This window comes from Triturus cristatus, chromosome 4_2 (genome assembly GCF_964204655.1).
Source record: "Triturus cristatus chromosome 4_2, aTriCri1.1, whole genome shotgun sequence".
NCBI classification, from domain to species: Eukaryota; Metazoa; Chordata; class Amphibia; order Caudata; family Salamandridae; genus Triturus; species Triturus cristatus.
Window position 1 is genome coordinate 54297838 of NC_140586.1, and position 20525 is coordinate 54318362.

At 46.7% G+C, this 20525-nt stretch overlaps 1 protein-coding gene across 7 annotated transcripts in view; it reads left to right on the top strand.

Moving 5' to 3' along the window:
• The window catches only part of RFX1 (regulatory factor X1), a 549504-nt gene that overhangs the window by 251815 nt on the left and 277164 nt on the right, over positions 1 to 20525 (top strand). The gene's annotated exons all lie outside the window — the stretch shown is intronic.

Below are 20525 nucleotides of genomic sequence, written 5' to 3' on the forward strand. Positions count from 1 at the left end.
AAAAGACTCCGCACATCACTCCTGTAGTATTACAAGGTTCTGCCGCTTGCAGACTCTCGAGACAGGGTGATATTCCTCCCCTCCTCCTCTTCTCACACTTCCTCCCTTCTGTTCCTGTTTTTTGCCGGCTGCCCTCCTGTTTGAGGATTGACCATTGTCACAGCTGCTCCCCTGGTGACCCTCCCCGAGACCCTTAAGGTTCATGAAACAATGCCTTAAGAAGGTATGTCTTCAAAGCTGAACTCCCAGACAGAGAACAAATCATCAGCAGTGAAGTATTTGGCATGCAAGGCAAAAATCAGGAGCCCTTTGGGTCGGAAAAAGTAGTTCTGTATCGTAGGATCTTCATTGATAGTCATAAACCTTTAATAATTCTTTGCTGCCTGCGCGGACCCTGGAACACCTCCTTCAATACATATTGAGAATCCAGAAAAGAGATCTGTCTAGTGTTGATCACTGAAAGTTCTCATCCAGGGGATACTCATCAATAGTCATAATCTATGAATAATCCCCGCCCACGTGCGGGATCCCGGAGCATATAGAAAATACATATATATACATATATATGCATATGTGAAAACATATACATGCAGCCTAAAATGTTTCAAACATGGCAAAAATGCTGAAAATTACATGGGTTTGCATTGTAGTACCCCTAGCCGATAAGGAAAGAAGGAAGCACTAAGCCAATTGTCACACAACAATGCTTTATTGCCGTAAAGCAAACTTGTAATTGCAGGCATTTGCCTGTATGCTGCAGTAGAGTATCAAGAAAACAAAGAAAACTGACACCTTGCCTTTAAGGCATTAGAGTAGGGGGCCTTTAAGACCTGCAGGAGACCCCTTGCTCCCATGATGCACCACAGGTGACAGTTAGGTCAGTTCTTTTTTCCGGCTCCTTCTATGAGGATCCTGGAGCTTGAGCCCTTCAGTTTTTTGACTGAAAGTTTTTCTGACTCCTGAAAGCTTATTCTGCTGGTTTTTTAGTATAATTCAAATTTTTTCCAGTTAGAATGCCTGCTTTATTCACGAAATGCCCTTCCTGTGGCAATAAGATGGCACTGGCAGATCCACACTCTGTGTGTATTGTGTGTCTTCCACCTTCACACAATCCTGACCAGTGCCCCCACTGCCAGAAATTTTCCAGGTGCACTCTACGCAATAGAGAGTGCATAAAACTAGATGCCCAGCTGGAGAAGGAAAGAAGCCGTCATGAAGGCGACCATACATCCTTCAAACCACCCTCTTCAGCCACATACCACCTCTCCTGATCCCAGGAAAGGTTCCAGGAGATTCACCGTCGAAGTCACCGTCTAAAAGACCCAGGGTTTCTTCTGCGTCAAGAGATAAAACACCATCTCGACGTCGAGATTCTCCGCCGCATACAAGTAAGTCGGCGTCGAGGCACGGCACTTCGGGCTCGAAGGCTGTTAGTCCTATGAGATCCGGAAAGTCTCTGTCGACGTCGAGGCTTCCGTCGACGTCGAGACACTCTCCGCCGCCCTCAAGGGGGTCAGCGTCGAGAGGTGCGACAACGTATATCTCACCGCAAGTGGGCCTGTCGACGTCAAGATCTTCGTCAAAGGCTCATCATTCGACGTCAAGGAGATCGACCCCAACTCGACGTCATGGAAGGTCGACGTCAAAAACGCCTGACCGACGGCGAAGGTCAACGTCAAGATCACCAGCCCGACGGCGAAGGTCGACGACGAAATGACCAACTCGATGGCGAAGTTCGACGTCGAAATCACCGGCCCGACGACGAAGGTCGACGTCGAGGTCTCCGCATCGCCGTCGAGAGCGGAACGGCGTTCCCAGAGCTAATCGACGCCGATGGTGACGCAGACTTCATCGACGTCGAGACGTTCGACATCGAGGGATAAAACTGCAGCGGCCACGGAGGAGATCCAGCGTGCAGTTATGTCCAGATCCAGGTCATCATCGGGGGATCAATCATCGTCCCCAGGTCTACATATCGTTCAGATTTTTCCGGAGAAATCACCTAAGGCGACAGAAAAGTTTGGTCTTTCACCTCGTTGGCTGGAGAATGTAGGTACAGGTGGCTGCAGAAGTCCGGCTCGGACTATTCTTGCACGTATTCGCCCTCTAGAATCTCCCCGTGAAAAAGCAAGTCCCCTCCTGGTAGACCAAGGTCGCCTACTACACGCCGGTCACGATCCAGAGATCGTTCTTCTCCTCACAGAAGGTCAAGATCACCTTCTAGACACAGATCACGGTCCAGGGCTCATCACAGTGACCGTCCCCACAAGAGGCGACGCACAAGATCACCCACATGGTCTTCCTCCACGAGGTCCTCGGTCCGGGACTATTCTCCGACCTTCTCCTCCACTCCTCCATCGCGGGTGTCTCCCATCGATGACATCGCTACCTTTTCTGATGTCCTGGGTAGGGATGCGCAAAAACTGAACATCACGTTCCACACCCCTGTGGTTCCCATATCGATTATATTTGATACCTTACATCATCGATCAGCTCCCAGACCATTACTTCCTTTGGTGCCAGGACTGTTGGAGCCAGCTATGGCCACATTTCTCACTCCTGCTATTGTGGGCTCTGTGCCTTCAAGGATCGCCAAGAAGTATAAGGCTCCAGCCGAGGATCCCTTATTCCTAAGAGCGGATCCTCCAGCGGACTCAGTTATTGTGGCGGCTGCCATGAGGTCGCACTCTGCGTCTGTTTCATCTTCTGTCCCCCTAGAGAAGGACAGTAAGCAGATGGATTCCTATGGCAGGAAAATGTGCAACACATCTGCTTCATACATGAAGGTTGCGATTGCTTCAGCCCTTCTAGGGCGTTATGATCGTGCACTTTGGGATTCCCTCTCCAGGTTCGCTGAAAAGGATTTCAACGAAATTCTCCTTGAGGGTGGGCTTGTAGCCAATCAGATCATAAGTGCGGCTGCGGATGCTTCAGACCTCGCCGCTCATGGGTACTCCCATGGCGTATGTTCTCGACGATCAGCCTGGCTGCGACTAACAGGCCTCAAGCCTGATGCGCAGAAGAAAATTCTAAACTTACCTTTTAACGGATCGTCCTTGTTCGGTGCGCACGCCGATGACCAAATAAACAAAATGAAACCAGAGATGGACACCGTCAAGGCTGTTGGGCTGGAGAAGCGCAAGGAATATCGGAAGCGCTTTCGTCAGAGCGACAAACGTTCCTTTCACCAGAGGGTTCAAACCCCTCAATGGTCCTCTCAGAACCAGCAGAGACCCCAATTCCAACAAAGGGGTCATGGCAGAGGAAGAGGGAATGCCAAACAGCAACAGTCCACCACGAAGCAGCCTCCGAAACAGTGAGGTCTTACTTCCTCCATGCCCGTTCGCCACTCCGGTATGAGAAGCATCAGTTTTCACCTGGAAGAGTGGGAAGCCATTACAAGAGACAAATGGGTACTGAATATTGTACAGCATGGTTACTTGCTGAGGTTCAAGTCTCCCCCTCCGCAAGTACCCCCACAGTTACAGCACCTTCCTCCAATTCAAAATCGGCTTTTACTGGACGAAGTAGCTTCGTGCCGCTCCAAGAATGCCATAGAGGAAGTACCACCTCTGCAAAGAAATAAAGGAGTATACTCCCGCTACTTTCTAGTTCAAAAGCGAGGAGTAACCAAAGAGTACAGACCCATCCTCGACCTGCGTCTGCTAAACAGATTTATCAAGAAGGAAAATTTCAGAATGCTAGCCCTGCATCAAATCTTCCCGCACCTTCACCAGGGAGACTGGATGTGTGCCATCGACCTGCAGGACGCCTATTTTCATATTCCTGTCTCAGTGAAACATCGAAAATTCCTCAGGTTTCAGATCTCTCGTCAGCACTACCAGTACCGAGTTCTGCCGTTCGGCCTCAAATCCGCACCATGGACATTCCCCAAGTGTATGGCGGTGGTAGCTGCCTTCCTCCGCAAGCGGAAGATCTTCGTCTATCCCTATCTAGACGACTGGCTCCTGAAGAGTTCCACACCTGTAGTACTCCAGAGCCATCTCTCGTACTGCCTGAATCTACTACAGTCATTGGGATTACAAGTCAACTACAAAAAGTCAGTCCTCAATCCCACTCAGCGGATACACTATCTGGGCGCCTCTCTGGACTCCGCAAAGGCAAGCGTGTGTCCTTCGAAGGAGAGGTTATCATTCATGCTTCAGAAATGCCACACTCTTCTCGACACTGCATTTCCCACAGCCAGGCAAGTGTCTTCACTACTGGGGTCGATGGCTTCATGCATTTACATTGTTCCCAATGCACGCCTTCACATGCGGCCTCTACAACAAGCGCTCGAAGATCAATGGTCGCAGAGGTCAGGTCGCTGGAAAGATCTTGTCTCTCTCCACCAAGCTGCCAGGGACTCCATCAGATGGTGGATGAAATGCTCTCATCTGCTGCAAGGTGTTCCTTTCCATCAGACACCTCCAACACGGACAGTGGTCACAGATGCCTCAATGCAGGGCTGGGGTGCTCATATGGTCCAGCTTCAGGTACAAGGTCTCTGGTCCAATACAGAGAGAAGTTGTCACATAAACCTCTTGGAGCTACGAGCAGTCCATCTGGCTCTCAAATCCCTGTATACGTCTCTTCAAACCAGCCACGTTCAGATTCAGACAGACAACACAACAACTATGTTCTATCTGAACAAGCGAGGAGGCACCAAGTCACGAGTTCTGTCTCTGGAAGCTCAGTCCATTTGGCGGTGGCTGCTGGCGAGAGGTGTTTCAATCATCGCAGTCCACCTGCCAGGAACCCTGAACGTGCAGGCAGACGGCCTCAGCAGAGACTTCGTAGAAGCGCACGACTGGATGCTCAACGAAGACGTCGCCCAGGAGATCTTCCGGCAGTGGGGAGCACCGGACATCGACCTGTTCGCAGACGCGGCAAACAAAAAATGCACCGTCTTTGCCTCCAGGTTTCCCCAACAGGGATCACGGGGGAACGCACTTTTGATCAGCTGGTCGCAGACATTGCTTTACACTTTTCCTCCTCTCCCTCTCATCCCAGCGGTCATACAGAAGTTCTACAGGACCAGAACAAGGATGATCCTGATAGCTCCGGAGTGGCCACGCCAGTGGTGGTATCCGGATCTCCTCCAACTGTAAGAGGTGCCACACCGGAGGTTGCCCTGCCTCCCGAACTTACTGACCAAGAACCAGGAGAGAGTGTTCCACCCCAACCTCCCCTCCCTTCGCTTGACGGCATGGCTCCTGAAGTCATCCAGTATGGACATTTAGCTTTTTCCGGCTGACTGTATGAGCATTCTTCGGGAAGCAAAAAGGCCCTCCACTAGAAAGTCCTATGCCTTCAAGTGGAAGAGGTTTTACATTTGGTGTAGAGATAACGCTCTTTAGCCGATCCAGGGTCAAGAACAAGTTATTCTCTCCTACTTACTGCACTTGGCAAAGTCTGGTTTAAAGTACACCTCTATCAGAGTCCACTTAGCTGCTATCACAGCTTATAGAAAGTCTCCTACCCAGGCCTCATTCTTCCAACTGCCGGTAGTCAAAAAGATTTCCTAGAAGGGCTTAAGAAAGTCTTTCCACTAGTGAGGTCCCCTTCTCCTCCCTGGGAGCTCAACATCTTTCTCTCCAAGTTGATGGGTGCTCCTTTCGAGCCTATCCATAAGGCGACCTTGCAGCATTAGACCTGGAAGGCTGCCTTCTTAGTAGCCATCACTTCTGCCCGCAGGGTAAGTGAGATTCAGGCCCTGTGCTGCAAGGAACCTTACACTGTTTTTCACGCCAATAGAGTGGTGCTACGTACTCATCCGAGCTTCCTGCCCAAGGTGGTCTCGGATTTCCACATTAATCAGGTTATCACGCTGCCCACTTTCTTTCCTCAGCCTACCACTCCCCCGGAGAGAGCCTTACATTCTCTTGACCTCCGAAGGGTATTGAAATTTTACCTTGCTAAAACCCTTTCACTTAGAAAGTCTGATAGGCTCTTTGTCAATTACGGTTCGACAAATACCGGGCTGGCTGCTTCCAAAAAGGTCTATTTCTAGATGGATTGTTTCCTGCATAGCCTTGTCTTATCAACTGGCCCACAAGGTTCTACAGGTCAGACCAAGAGCACACTCTACTAGAGGGAAAGCTTCTACTGTAGCTCTCCTTCGCAACGTTCCTATATCTGAAATTTGCAAAGCAGCTACATGGCGCTCTATACATAGCTTTACACGCCATTATTGCCTAGATTCAGACACACAGGCCGATGCCCAGGTGGGGCAGGCCTCTTTGAGGAATTTATTTGCATAACTGCTATTCGAATGTGATTTTACTTCATGTTCTAGATGCTTTATTGCTCGTCCACGAGACTTTGGGTATGGGCTTGCTACTCTATTCATAGTTTATGACTATTGATGAGTATCCCCTGGATGAGAAGGATTAGTTACTTACCTGTAATCCTAGTTCTCATCCAGGGGTATACTCATCAAAGTCATAAGCGACCCACCCACCTCCCCGGACGAGCATTCTCCTCAAGTTATTGTTTATTGATTGCAGATCTACTCAGGTGCGTGTGCACCGTCAAAAAGAACTGACCTAACTGTAACCTGTGGTGCATCATGGGAGCAAGGGGTCTCCTGCAGGTCTTAAATCACGGTCCCCCTACTCTAATGCCTTAAAGGCAAGGTGTCAATTTTCTTTGTTTTCTTGATACTCTACTGCAGCCTACAGGCAAATGCCTGCAATTACAAGTTTGCTATATGGGAATAAAGCATTGTTGTGTGACAATTGGCTTAGTGCTTCCTTTTTTCCTTATCGGTTAGGGGTACTACAATGCAAACCTATGTAATTTTCAGCATTTTTGCCATGTTTTAAACATTTTAGGCTGCATGTTTATGTTTTCACATATGCATATATATGTAAATATATGTATTTTCTATATGCTCCGGGATCCCGCACGTGGGCGGGGATTATTCATAGATTATGACTTTGATGAGTATACCCCTGGATGAGAACTAGGATTACAGGTAAGTAACTAATCCTCACTTTCCATACATTGACAGTGTAGACTGTCAGAGATGTATTTCCTGGAGAATGCTGGCAAGAATTGCAGGAGGAATGTACTGAAAAAATCTTACAACACTTTATCATAGACAGGCTGATAGGCTAACACTGGTAAGTTCAAAATCTGTGGAAGAGGGGAGAAAGGCCCCTATCCCTTACTCGCCAGGTAATAAGCGTTAGTCGAGAGGTACTGGTTCTTGCCCAATGACAGGGGGAAACCCCTATCCCCCTAGTTTTAGCAAAAGTTCTGATGGGTTGTCAAGGCAAGATTAGTGTATTCTGATTCTTGGAGGAAAAAATTCCAATTCAAAGCAAGTTGATTTAAACGTGAGCTAGTCCTTTATTTGCACTCATACATAGGGGTGGGTATGAGAAAAAACCAAGGGGTGGCACAGCCAACACGTGTTTCGCCCCCTACATGGCCTATAGGCCTGGGGCTTCTTCAGGGCGGGTATTACTGTTGAACTGAATGAAACAGAACACTCGTACCGGGCATTAGCCAAGATTTGAGAATCCGACTATATCTTTCTAGCACATCGTGGAAACGTCCATTTTCAGTAACTTGCTTTGAATTGGAATTTTTTCCTCCAAGAATCAGAATACACTAATCTTGCCTTGACAACCCATCAGAACGTAAGTTCAAAATCTGACCTTTACCTTTAAGGACCCTAGAGAGACCCTATGCCACAACCCACTGCAGTGGCATTTTTTCTGTGAGAGTCAGTTATTTTTTCCGGCTCTTTCAGGCAGGATCTCAGAACACCTCAGGTGTTTTTTTTCCACCTAATTTGAAAATATTGTCTCCGCGTTTTTTAAAGCTACTTTACTTGACTTTGTATCACCTTTCTTGTCGAGTAAAACCCTTTTTTCAAGTTTTCTAAAGAGAATTTTTCTCAAAATGCCTGCTCTTTTCACGAAGGACCCACCTGTGGCAGAAGGAAAGCTTCCTCTCATGCCCACAAGGTTTGTGTGGTGTGTTTATCCCCTCAGCACCTCACAAAGGTATGTGACATTTGCAGCAAAATGTCGAAAAGAACACTTCAAGATTGGGGCGGTATCAGGCTGCGTGGCTGGATGGAAGACTTGAAAGCGGACCAACAAAGGAAGAAAAGGAAATGATTGGAGAGTTCTACCTCACACCACTCTCCTGAAAAACTGCGAAACACAGGTACAGACTCCCACAAGAGGAGATCTCAGTTTAAAAAATGCTCCTCTCGACACCCACACTGTCATCATTCGCATCAAGGCCAAGTGCCGGCATCAAAGTCATCGACGTCGAGTGACCTGGTCTCATCCTGCTCACCTTGAAAGGAAGGCTCAATGTCAACGAGACTCCTACATCGTCACCGTTCGATGTCAAAATCGGCGACAGGAGCTTACTCAATGCTTAATACCGTCACGGCACCGCCGTCGCACTCTTGATCAGCGTCAGCCTCACATCATTGGACGTTAAGATCTCACCGGTCTACGTCAAAATCACGTCACTCGACTTCGAGGTCATACCATTCAGCGTTGAAATCTCAATTACCTATGTTGTCGCCAAAGCAGCATTCCCACTCTGCGTCCAAGAGGCTAATTTCTCCACCGAGAACTCTGGCGACTGTGTACGACGTTGATTACTCCAATCCCTGTGTCGAACGTCATTCATATGGAGATTTCTTCTTCTTCCTTACATTGGTCATGATCATCCCAATGTAATGACCCTCCATCACCTGACCAAGACACAAGTCTTCCACCAATCTGCCCCATTATTCCACCTAATGATCCTCTACAGGTTCCTTTGCAACCTCCAAACATATCTCATGTGCAACAGTACACAAGAGCGACCTCAATGTCACCAATTCGCTAATGGAAGGCTCCATCACCTGTCAAAACACCACCCTCAACATCCTATATGCCGATCTCTCCACCCCACACCCTGTCTGCTGCTTCACCCGTTGATGATATCACGTTTCAAAATGCTCTAGTCAAAAGAGCATCTTAACTTACCTCTGCTTCCAGGCTTTACGGATATCATTCATGAAGAATTCCTTACTCCAGCCACAGTAAAACCTGCAATGCTAAGGCTGTTGAAAAAGTACAAACCTCTGCCACAAGATTCAGACTTCTTCAAAACTGATCCTAAACTCGATTCTATCATTGTTACAGCAGTACGAAGAAGACACGCTTTTGCTCCTAAGACCATAGCACCACCAGACTATGAGAGCAAAAGAATGGATGCCACAGAAAGAAAATGTGTGGCAACGCATCTGCACATTTACACAATGCCAATTCAGCAGCATTATTGGGCAGATACCATCTGGAAATTTGGAAAGGCATGAAATCATACATGACTGACCTGCCAGATCACAGAAAACAAGACTATCTAGAGATGATTAAAGAGGGCTCCCTAATCTCAAACCAGTCCATTAGTGGACTACATGGAACTTTCAGCCACTGCTTTTTCACATGGCATTTCTCTATGGCATACGTCTTTGTTCAGACTTTCTTTCATCTTAAAACAAGACGCCCACTTAAAGATTGCTAACTTACTTTTTTTCTGGATCCTCCCTCTTCGGACAACACACAGAGTAGGAAATGCTGCGAATGAAGAATAAAGCTGAAACACTAAAAGCAGTGGACTTGGAAGAACAAAGACGTTTTTCAAGCAGTTCAAGCCCAGGAACAAACGAGGCTTCTACTATACGGTTCAAACCTCTAGGTGGCCCTATCACTATCAACAACAACAAAGACCGGCTCAAAGTCCTTTTCAGTGCCGATCCCAGAGGAGACAGTCCTCACCACATAAGCCATCGCAGAACAAGGAAATAATTCTCAGTCAAAACGATGAGGATTACACACACCCTCCACAGTTTCCCACTCCAGTGGCGGGGGGAGCTACAAACTTTTTCCTGCAAGAGTGGAAGAATATAACTACATACAAATGGGTCCTAAACATTTTTCAGAATGGCTATGCACGCCGCTTCACGAGCATTTCATCACAAGCCCCTCCACAACAAGTCATGATGGCCCATTTATGCGACCTTAAACAAGAAACAGCTCTTCTACTGCAGAAAAAAGCAATAGAAAAAGTTTGTCAACATCAAATAAACAAAAGGGTTTATTCAAGGTATTTCCTTGTCAAAAAGAAAATCAACTCAATCAATTCCCTCAACAAATTTATAAAGAAAGAGAAATTCAGAATGCTATCACTTCACCAAATTTTTCCGCACTTAAGAAAAAAATATTGGCTCTGTGCAGTAGACCTCCAGGACGCACATTCCACATTCCTATACTACAGCATTACAGACAGTTTCTGAGGTTTTTGTTAGGCTCACACCACTATCAGTACACGGAATTGCCTTCTGGTCTAAAGTCAGCTCCTCAGACTTTCTCCAAGTGCATGACGGTTTTAGTGGCACAATTAAGAAAACAAGTTATTTTCGTAGATCCATACCTGGACGACTGGCTCATAAGAGCAGATTCTTCTCACCAAGTGAAACAAGACTTTAGCACCAGTACATCTCTTCTGGCAAAACTGGGTCTCGAGGTCAATGCAGAAAAGTCCATCTCAACACCAGTTCATTGTCTCACCTTCCTGGGAGCGAATCTAGACACTCGAAACAAAAGTGTGTGTTCTTCGGAGGAGAGAGTGTTATCAGTTCAAATGAAATGTACTCAAAACTTGCAGAAGAACAGACTAACAGTTTGCAAGGTAGCATCTCTTCTTGAGTCAATGGCCTCCTGAATCACTATGGGCCTGAAAGCACGCCTACATATGAGACCTCTCCAAATGTGCCTAGAAGATCAATGGTCTCAGAGGACAGGACTCTGGGAAGATTGAATTCTCCTGACAATCAATGCACACCAATGTCTCTCATGGTGGGCCAACTCTCACAATATTCTGGCAGGAGTACCTTTTCAGAAAATAACATAATCTCAGACTAACATCACAGATGCATCACTGACAGAGTGGGGCGCTCACATGAATGATCTGGCTTTCCAAGGTCTATGGTCCGAAAAAGAAAAAACATATCATATAAATCTGTTAAAAGTGAAAGAGGTTCTTCAGACTCTCAAAGCTTTCCTTCAGTCTCTGCAATCAAAGGACCTTATGATTCAAACAGACAGCATCACCACCATGTTTTACACCAACAATGTGAAAAAGTGCCTCTTTTGCATGGTTAGCCCCCTACTTTTTGCCTGGTTTTGATGTGGTTTCAAATGTAGTGTACAGTGTCCCTGCCAATCAGGTCCCCTGTGCCAGTGCTCCCTCCCTAAACAAACTCCCAATCACTACTTTTGCCCCCTGTAAGTCCCTAGTAATAGTACCCTGGGTACCTAGGACCTGAGAGCTGAAGAGGGTCCCTTGGGACCTCCCTCACTGGGACCATGCCACTGCCCTTGCAGCCTGCATGCCCCAGTGAGGGGGAAAACGACAGCTAGCACTGCCTGGCAGCATTAGTTAGTCACCCCTCTAGCAGGCCTCACAGCCCTAAGGCATGGTGAACTATACGACAGGTGAGGGCATATCTGCATGAGCAGATATGCCCCTACAGTATTGAGCACCATTTCCTTATATTGTAAGTGCCAGTGAAGCCATAGGGAGTACATGGGCTAGGAACTCGACAACTCGAGTTCCAAAGCAGCATGATGGCTTTACTGAATACAGGAGTGTTTGGTACCAAACTACTCCTTTCAATAAACCCACACTGATGCCAGTGTGGGATTTATTGTACCATGTACCCAGAGGACACCTCAGAGGTGCCCCCTGAATCCCTACCAACCCTGGTGTGGTCTCTGGCTGACTGTAGGCAGGCAGCCACCACCAGACATGTTTCTGGACCCCTGGGTGGAGAACCCCCGCTCTCTGGGACCAGAAACAATGCATATCCTGGGCAGAGGTGTCATGCCTCCTCCCCCAGGATGGACCAGTGCTCGAAGAAGGAAAGCTTCAAAGGCCTGCCGCCTTTGTAATGCGACCCCCATCCTCTGTTGCTAGCAGCAGATGGCAGCCCCTGGTTTACACCCCCACTTTGGGCGGGAAAACCAGCAGGAAAATTCAAAAGGATAGGAGGTGTGCCCATCTCTGCCAACTCCACCTTTAAGGTGGGGCGAAACAAAGTGAAGCACAACTCTCATCCTCTGCCATCTTGAAGAATGGGGGGACCCCTCCAATCAAGGCTAGGCCTATTTCCCCTTCCACAGAAGGGTGGCATAATTGAGGGTGTAGTCACCCCAGGTAAGTTGTCCATTGTTCGTACCTGCTACTCCCCTAAAATGCCTCCTAAATTTAGTATTTTAGTGACTCCTCCAGACCTTACTCTCAGCTCTGCGATGACCTAAGAAGAAAGAAGAAACCCTGCAGCAGGAGCTAGAGGACAACAACTTCCTTGGCCCCAGCCCTACCGGCTTGTCTCCAGCTTCGACAACCATGCAACCTGTCTTGCAACAACTACCTCCAAAACCCCGGAAAGGACTGTTCTCTTCGATAAAGACTCCAATCTCCTGAGGACTGTGGACTTGTCCAGAAGAAACCGTATGCAAAGACTCCGGATCCAGGTGGATCCGCGTCTCCTGCCCATTCTGCGCCCAATGCCCATGGCCCGAGTCTGAGTGACTCACCTGTGCAGTGAAGTCTCCTCGGCTTCCTGATCTCGTGTCCAGTGTTAGCTGACCTCTCCTGCCCTCCACAACGGTACCTGGAGTGTGAATCCCAAGGCTCCCCTCGACGGCGCTCGGCTCCGATAAGAAGATTTCCATGTCAAAAGGTACCCCTGCACCCGAAGTCCCCGGCCTTGGTGAGATGAGCTGATGGTGCCCCTACGAGCCCTTTACATCCCACCTTACCTCTGCTGTCGCTGGTCTCCCTCTTGCAACCTCCGGTGCCACTCCCGCAGCCTCTTTTACGTCAAGAAAATTCTCATTGGAAGGCATTTAGTGCCAGATGTCGAATTTGCACCCTACACCCGGCCGCCCCTGTGCCACTGGTGGTGTATGCTTGGTGGTGCTTTGTGCTCCCCCTGTGCTAACCCTCGAAGCTTGGCCCCTGCAACCGATTTATTTACCTGCTAGCAGTGTGGCTCCAGGCACCCTTGTTCCCATTGGAAAGCATTGAGTTGAACTCCGATTTTGACCTCTGCACCTGTCTGCCCATGTGCCGCTGGTGGTGCAGTGTTGGTACTAACCTGACCCCCTAGCCCTTGCTGACTTTTATCTCTGAAGACTGAGATTGTAAGTTGAACACATACCTGTATAACCGCAATATTGCTTTCCCCGTAGGATAGCATTGGACTGTGCGAAAAAGTTTCTAAGTGTTAAAGTGAAAAGTATTTTTAATTAAAAATGTACTTACCTGATTACGAAGCCCTGGCTCTTAAAATAAAGTACAAACAAAGTAAAATTTTATAAAATTGGTCTGGATCTCCTTCTTGAGTCATGTGTCCATTATTGATCACTGTTGTGCAATAAATGTCTTACACTCTTCTGTGTTAGGCCTTAGGCGGCTCGCCAACACTACCGCTAATAGAGCACTTTGGATTTTAAATTGAGCCCTGTACACTTTTGGGGAATCCCTGGACTCTGTGCACCTAGTGGCAATATCATATACAGAGCCAGCTTCCTACAAACAAACACGGTGGAACAAGGTCCAGACAACTATCTTGCCAAGCAAACATGGCATCAGGCTTTAGCGAGAGGACTTTCCTTTACAGCATTCCACATCCCAAGAGTTCCAAATGTGGAAGCGGATTTCTTCAGCTGTTTCCACAAGGAAAATCATGAATGGGTCCTCAACAGCGAAGTATTGGAATCCATCTTCGAACAATGGTTCACATCAACATTAGATTTGTTTGCCACCGCCCAAAACAAAAAATGCTGAGACTTCGCATCCAGGGTTCTAGAAACGAAGTCTCTGGGCAATGCCCTTTTGATAGACTGGTCGATTTCATTTGTGTACGCCTTTCCACCAATTCTTCTAAAGCTACTGAGATCACGCATCACAATGATCCTCATAGCTCCGGATTGGCCGAGGCAGTGGTGGTACACAGATATCCTCCACTTTTCCATAGCTCATCACAAGCATCTCCCATTCAGACCAGACCTTCTCTCCTAACTTCAGGGCAAAATTCTTCACCCTACGATAAATCGTTGAATTTGGCAGCGTGGCTCCTGAGGTCACCCAGTATGGACACTTAAATCTTCCAGACGATTGCATGAACATTTTGAAAGAAGCTAAGCTTCCTTCCACAAGGACATGCTGTGCTTTTAAGTGGGAACACATCAGCATATGGTGTCGTTTGAGGAACTATAATCCCATCACAGTACAGGAAAATATCATCTTACCATATTTATTGCACCTCGCCAGGTCAGGACTTTATCTGTCCTCTATAAGAGTTCACTTAACACCTATCACTGCATATCTAAAATCTCCAAAGTAGCAGTCTTTTTTAAAGATTCCAGTTGTTAAATATTTTCTAGAAAACCTTATAAAAGGTTTTTCCTCCACTCAGAAATCTTTCTCCTCATTGGGAATTGAATCTGGTGTTGTCTAAATTGATGGGTCCTCCTTTCGAACCATTCCATAAAGCATCGCTGCAACACTTATCATGGAAAATGGTTTTTTAATTGCAATTACTTCAGCTTTCAGTGAGTTGCAGGCTCTATCCTCTCTAAAACCCTTCATGGGTTTCCATCACAATAGTGTTATCATACGTATGCATCGCTCTTTCTTGCCCAAAGTAGTATCAGAGTTTTATCTCAACCACTTTATCACTCTACCTACCTTTTTTCCAAATCCTACTTCCGCAGCAGAGAGAGCATTATATTATCTTGATCTTAAAAGAGTCCTTCACTTCTATTTAGACCATATAAAATCCATTAGGAAGTCTTCCCACCTGTTCATAAATTATGGATGTATCAGAGAAGGTCTAGCGACCTCCAAACAATCCATAGCTAGGTAGATAGTTTCCTGTATTATCTTATGTTACCTGATCGCCAACAAACCTTTGCCAGGCAGACCAAAAGCCCACTCAACAAGAGGAAAAGATGACACCACAGCTTGGGTGAGGCCAGTCCCTATTCAAGACATTTGCAAAGCTGCCACTTGGAAGTCTCTACACACTTAAGCAAAACATTACTGTTTAGAATCGGATACTCAAGCCTACTCTAAGTTTGGACAAGAGACGTTAAGAAACCTTTTCAAATAATTACTCTTGTCCTTCTGGGCCTAAACTACTGATTCTTGATAGCAGCCTCTAATACAAAACTTTACGTTCTCACAGGGTATAAATACTTGACAGTCGCTATACTGATTTTTTTCTTAGCTAGCTATTCTATCCAAGGTTTATGACTATCAATGAAGATCCTACGATGCCGAAGGAACTGTTACTTCTCTTCCAGGGGATCCTCATCAAAGTCATAAGCACTGAATATTCACGCCCATGCGCTGGGACCCCAGAACATATATAAAAAATTATATATGAAAACATACATATGCAGCTCCATATATATACATATATCATTTTTTCACGAACCAAGGCTAACCAATGCACTGAAACCTTGTTTTTGCAATAAATACAAGAGAACAGGAGGACAAGGAGACACTTGAACTCTCTTTATTGAACAGCAGGCAAATTAACCTGCAAAGAATACAGGCATTGTTAGCCCATAGGCTGGATTGAAAGCTTAACAACATAGAAAATGAAAGCAATTGCAAGCAACAACTGGTCCTGTGCCTTTGAGGCAACCATGACCCCCAGCTTCCCATCATGCCTCAGGGGTGACAGTTAGGTCAGTTGCTCTTTCTGGCTCCTTCAGTCAGGACCCTGTTTACTCAGCTCCAAAAGTTATCCTTTTTTTGCTGTAGCTCCTTTTACTTCGACATCTAACACCTGTTGAAGTAAGGAATTGCCTTTTTTCGAGCAAATGTTTGGCTTTTTCAGTCAGAGGATGCCTTCTCTGTTTGATCCTTGCTCTTCCTGTGGCAAACAAAAGGCCAAGACAGATTCCCATTCTGTGTGTATCCTCTGTCTTCCTGAGTCTCATTCTCTTGAGACCTGCCAACACTGTCAGAATTTGTCAAGACACACTCTCAAGTAATGAGAAAAAATCTGTCTTTATGGTCTCTCTGAGAAGAATAAATCGACTACATCCAGAGGCAGATCTCTTGTGAGACACAAGAAGAAGAGGCCCAGGGCGACTTCCAGTAGTAAAGTCCCGGTCTGTTCTTCTTCAGCATCGGGCTCGGTGTCAAAAATGCCTCCAATGTCGAAGAAATCGGCTTCGGCACTCCCACCACTGTCAAGAACATCGGAGCATCGGTCGTCATCGAAAACGTCGAAACATAGAGGTACGTCGCGTCATACTCTAACGTCGAATCCTCCGCTTCCGTCAACCCGGCTACTGTCAACATCGAGGAGTTGATCTCCGTTGGTGCCGGTTCATCGCCCAACGGCGAGACATCGCTCTCCATCTTCGCGATTGTTATGGCGTTTGACGTCGAAGCTTAGTCCTCCATAACCGTCATCTAGGCGGCTGTCAACGTCAAGGCCTAAGTCATCTACGACGTCCAGAAGGGGTTCGACGTCGAAGTGGACTCCTCCGTTGCTGTCAACAAGGCGGCGGTCAACGTCGAGACCTCAGTCTGTCACAGTGGCGTCCAGAGGAGGTTCGACGTCAAGAAAACGCTCCCCTTCACCTTCTCCCCTAACGATGTTGAGTGTTGAGTCTCCCGTCTCCGTTGGGTAGTCCATTTATGACGTCGAAGCACCAGACTCCGTTGGCGGGTCATCGGTCGACGTCTAAACAGAAGTCTCTTCTGACGTCAAGACTTCAGTTGGCTCCTCACATTCCGGCGTCGGGGCCTAGAACTCCATTGGTGGATTCCCAAGTCTTAGTAGCACGTAGCCGCTCGATGTCGAGGCACTCCCTTCTGTCAACGTTGGTGCACCGCTCACCCTCAGCGAGGCACCGCTCAATATCGAAGCGTCTCTCTGAGTCTTCAGTTTTGCAGGCATGATCTCCTCCGCCTCTCTTGACTTAGAGAAGCTACGCTTCTCCGTCTCCAGAACGACGAGCATAGAAGACAACTCCGCAGACCACTTTTCCTCCTGAGCAATGGGAAGAAGGGCACAGATCTCCATCTGTTCACCTTTCTGCCAGGTGGCTCCTTCCAGTACACCACTGGCAGAAAGTGACCTCTACTCAGATCCAACAACCTCTGGACTATTCTAGCCCTCTCCATAGATCTCCTCTGGCTGGTTTGGTGCAGGCAGTGGCTCGTTCCCCTACCACGCCTTCCAGGGGTCATCAGCGGACCCGGTCTCCATCTCCACAGAGGTCCGCTTCCCGTACCCACCACCAAAGGTGTAGATCACCTTCTTGGTCTTCCTCCTCTACGCACTCTTCTAAGAGAGATTACTCTCCCACACTGACAGACAGTCCATACTCAAGAATATCGCCTGTGGATGACATCAATACTTTTCATGATGTACTGGCAGGGGGGCACAGAAATTGAATATCGAAATGTCCGCTCCTCAGACATCAACGTCAGTCATCTTGAGAATCTTAACCAGAGAACGGTGTCAAGACGTCTACTACCTTTGATTCCAGGCCTTTTACAGCCGGTCATGAACATTCTTCTCACCCCAGCGACCCTCAAAACGACTCCGGCAAGGATCCTAAAGAAATACATACTATCAGAGCAGGATCCTTATTTCCTCAGGGCGGATCCTCCGCTAGACTCTGTGATCATTGCTGCTGCGAAGAAGACTCACGCAGTAGCCTCTTCCTCAATGGTTCCCCCGGACAAGGAAAGCAGAGCTCAGGATTCATGGGGGAAGGAAAGCATGTGGCTTGGCAGCTGCATCCTTGAAAGTATCTAGCGCGGCAGCCCTAATGTGATATAATGACAGGGCATTGTGTGATTCATTAGAGCACTTCAAAGACAAACTGCCCAAAGAGTATCACCAGGATTTTGGAGAGATCCTCCAGGAGGGTGCTCTCGTAGCAAACCAGATGATCAGTGTGGTGGCAGATGGAGCATCTCTTTTTAAAACAAAATAATTATTTTATTTGTATTAGCTTCATTGTAAAACAATATACATACAACTTAGGACACAGTTACATCATGAACAGCCATATCAGTACAGAAAGTCATCGATTTTGAAAAGCATATATCAGGCATGCAGAGGATTCCTTTTTTAGGTCTCGCCTGGCGTAGGCTGCGCGCCCTATTTGGACACATCGTTTACTGTGTAAACTATAGTGCCTGTACAAAACGGTTATAGTGAAAGTAATCCGACACACCTTCCAATACAAGTTATTATGCAAAGAGATGCGGGACAGTGCACAAACTAGAGTTAGGAATGAAGTTTCAGATGGATGAATTAGAAAGGTACAGTTCAGCTAGAGTATAATTTTTCTCAACGCTTCTATGACCATCCAACACATTTCAGGATACACAAACACAATTGTGCTGTCTACACACTATTTACCATACACTGAAGAACCAGTGGTGCATCTTCAAGAGACTTGCAAGTGACCGAACATGGACCCCTGGAGGCCTTTAGAATGGCTTTCACCATCCATAGAAGGTGCCCACTTGTGCCGCAGCGTTACTCCTGCATTCATTCATTCAAACATTCATTCTAAAGTGTGCTTTTCTTATGTAGTACAGAGACAATAGTGCAGGATTAACAACTTTATAAAGACAAGCATTTGCAATGCAATAGGTCTCGCATTTACGCGAGTTTAAGTTATTGGCATTGTAAAGGATAATGCGTTTTATTTATGTTTTAAAAAACAAAACATAAATAAGAGGCATTGTCATTTACAATGCCAATAGCTCAAACACGCGTAAATGCGAGACCTATTGCATTGCAAATGCTTGTTACAAATACAACTAGAGGTGGGATAACATCTTGCGTGATTTTATTTGTCACTGTGCTGACCAGTACCTCATGCGAGTTCTAATTCTTACTTAATGTGCCAGCTAATATAGTCTGACCTTGACCTAAGTTGCCTTCAATTATCTGTGTGTCAGCCTCCTGAGACAATGCCTCCGTGGCAGCAATTTGTGTGTCCGGGACAGCATCATCAGTTTTACTTCAGAGGTATGCTTGGTATGGTCCCCAGTAATTCCTGGGGAGATGAAGCATCTCTGGCTGCTCACTCGTACTCACATGGAATCTGCGCCAGAAGATCCTACAGGTTACGTCTTGCCGGAGGCCCAGCAACGCATTTTGAACCTCCCTTTTTCATGGAATACCCTATTTGGCTCATATACAGATGAAGAGAGGACCAGGATGAAAACGGAACTGGACACTTAAGGCTGTGGGTCTGGAAAAGAGGATGGAATTCAGGTGCCGGCACAGGACTTATGATTGCAGACCTTTCCAACAGAGGGTGCAAACCCCTCATTGGTCTCAGAAACATTATGACCAGACCAAAACGCACTATCAAGGGCGTAGACCTTCCCGGGGTAGAGATGCACCTCAACAATCCTCTTCTACCACCAAGAATGCTAAGAAGCAATCAGCAATCGCTTCCTCTGTCGCCGTTACCCACTCCGGTGGGAGGAAGTTTCACTCATCACGTTCAAGAGTGGCGCAGCATTACAAACTATTCATGGGTGCTAAATATACTGCAAAATGCTTATGCTCTACTCTTGTTTTCCACCGCAATCGACTCCTCCGGTAAAATCCAGCGATCACCAACTGTCGCTGTTACAACAGGAGGTGTCAACTCTCTTACAGAAATCTGCCATAAAAGAAGTTACTCCAGTATTGGAACATTCACATGCTTGAATCATTCCCCTTCGTCGAGATGGGAGACATTGACATAGAAGTTAAAGGCCTTATTATTTAGTAACATATCTAAGTCCTTATTTAAAAAAGGATCGAACTTAAAAAACAACCAATCAGCTGATACCACCCTCTAGAACCTTCCTGAAAGGAGCTCCAGTCCCTCAGATTTTCTACCGCACGTCGTGCTACGGAGTCTCCACTGAGTTCTGCTCAGTTTTTTCCTCATAACTTTTGGACTATCCCTGTCTTCAGGTTTTTCTTAGATTCAAAGTATTTTACAGCTTCTAATTTCTGTTCCTGGGTGACTTAACTGACTTCTCCATGTCAGATACACCTAAAAAAGGCTTGTTTCAGGCCCTGTTGTACATGCAGGAAGAAGAGGCTGCTTATCGACGACCCACATAAAGACTGCCTTTATTGCCTTTATCCAGAACATAAACCTAAGGACTAAGGTATGTCATACTTTTTCATCAAAAACTTTAAAGGACCGTGAGGGGAGGCTTTTACTATGGCTGCAGAGGCTTAAAGACAGAGATAGACCTGTTTCATCTAGGTCCTCCTCTAAGACGCCTCAAAAAGGACCACTGGATGACTCTCCAGGTCATTCCTCGTAGCAACCTCCAAAGAAGATGCACAAAAAGTCTTCAGAGGGTACTAAAAAGCAGGATCTTGACTTCCAGGTTGTCTCTCCCACTTCAGAGTTCGGGTTCTGTCAAAAAACCTC